Below are 1,495 nucleotides of genomic sequence, written 5' to 3' on the forward strand. Positions count from 1 at the left end.
TTTTATACATCTGTCACATCTCATGCTTGTTGACGTTATGTATGGTACATATTCTACATCTGTCACTGTGAGCTCTCTTTATCAAGAAATACTAAGGTTTAACCCAATCACCCCGGATTTATGTTCTGTCCCTTGTAGGTTTTTGTGAATTTTATTACATACAGATGGCTCCACATGTGCTCAGCCTCCAAGGAGTCTATCAGTAGGCCCTACTGACTGATCTTGATTTCCCCATTCCTTGAATTGGCGGGAAAATGCGTTTTTCCTTTTAATACAATTGATATCAATACTGTTATTATTGTTATTGATGTTATGATTATTAAAGTATTATTAAAATCTTGTTAACATTTAAGACAATGAAATAATGCAAAAGATCCTTTCCAAAAGTCAAGGAAAAGGGTAAACAGGTGAGAAAGGTAGGACTAATAAGTGACCCCTTGATGACTAAGCACTTGTAGAGCCATCTATGTGTGAATACAATAAATAAACCTGTGTTACAGTGGGCATGGCATGTATTCTTGCCAAACGTGCCGATTGGGTTAATATTAACCCATGATTTGTAGAGTGCTTGTTTTATGCATACTCAATAGTTTAGCTGTATTGCTTGAAAAAAGTCCCATCTTTTCATGATTACTGCAAGGAGTTACAAAAGAATGATTCAAAATATTGAGAGGTATTGATTTGAAAGTAAATGGATACCAATGTGAAAATGTGCAGGTCATTCAGAGCATTTATGAGCATCATTTGAAAATTGGTCTCAAGAGGGATACAAGCATCTTTCATGTTAGACTCCTAAAGTTCAGCATTTGTATAAAGCTAAGAAAAAAAATTATGCCTTTGGGCTTCTGCAGACATCATCATCATCAAGGGTCTAACGCCAACGGGGGTGCATGACCACATCCACCCTTCGCTTCCAGCCATGAGGGTCCCTCATGGCGAGTCTCCAGGCAGGCCCTTGGCACATCTCTAACTCCTCGCAACAGGTCTCATCGAGCTGCCGAAGCCATGACCTTCTAGGTCCTCCCACGGGCTTCCTCCTCCCAGGGTTGTCTCGCAGTGAGGCAACCTGATGGACAGGGTCATCCACAGGGAAATGATCTAGGTGCCCATATAGCCTGAGTTGTCAATCCTGGATTATGCAAGTAACAGGTCCCATGCCACTCTCACGGTGTAGCCGTCAGTTGGACTCATGGTCCTTCCAACTGTACCCCATGATCTGGCAAAGGGATTTGTTACAAAAGGTATCAAGACGAGACTTCAAGGCACTAGATAGTGTCCAGGTTTCGCTTCCATAGAGCAAAACTAGCAGTATCAAGGCCTTGAAGACACATAGCTTGGTTCTTCTGCATAGGTACCGAGATCTCCAAATGCTCTTGAACGAGTTCATGGCTCCTGCTGCCAGACCAATCCATCTACTGACTCCTTGGCCTGACAACCCAGAGATATGGACTATGCTACCAAGGTAACATCTTCAGAATAGTAACATCATCAGCAA

This window comes from Penaeus monodon, chromosome 14, assembly GCF_015228065.2.
Source record: "Penaeus monodon isolate SGIC_2016 chromosome 14, NSTDA_Pmon_1, whole genome shotgun sequence".
Classification (NCBI taxonomy): Eukaryota; Metazoa; Arthropoda; class Malacostraca; order Decapoda; family Penaeidae; genus Penaeus; species Penaeus monodon.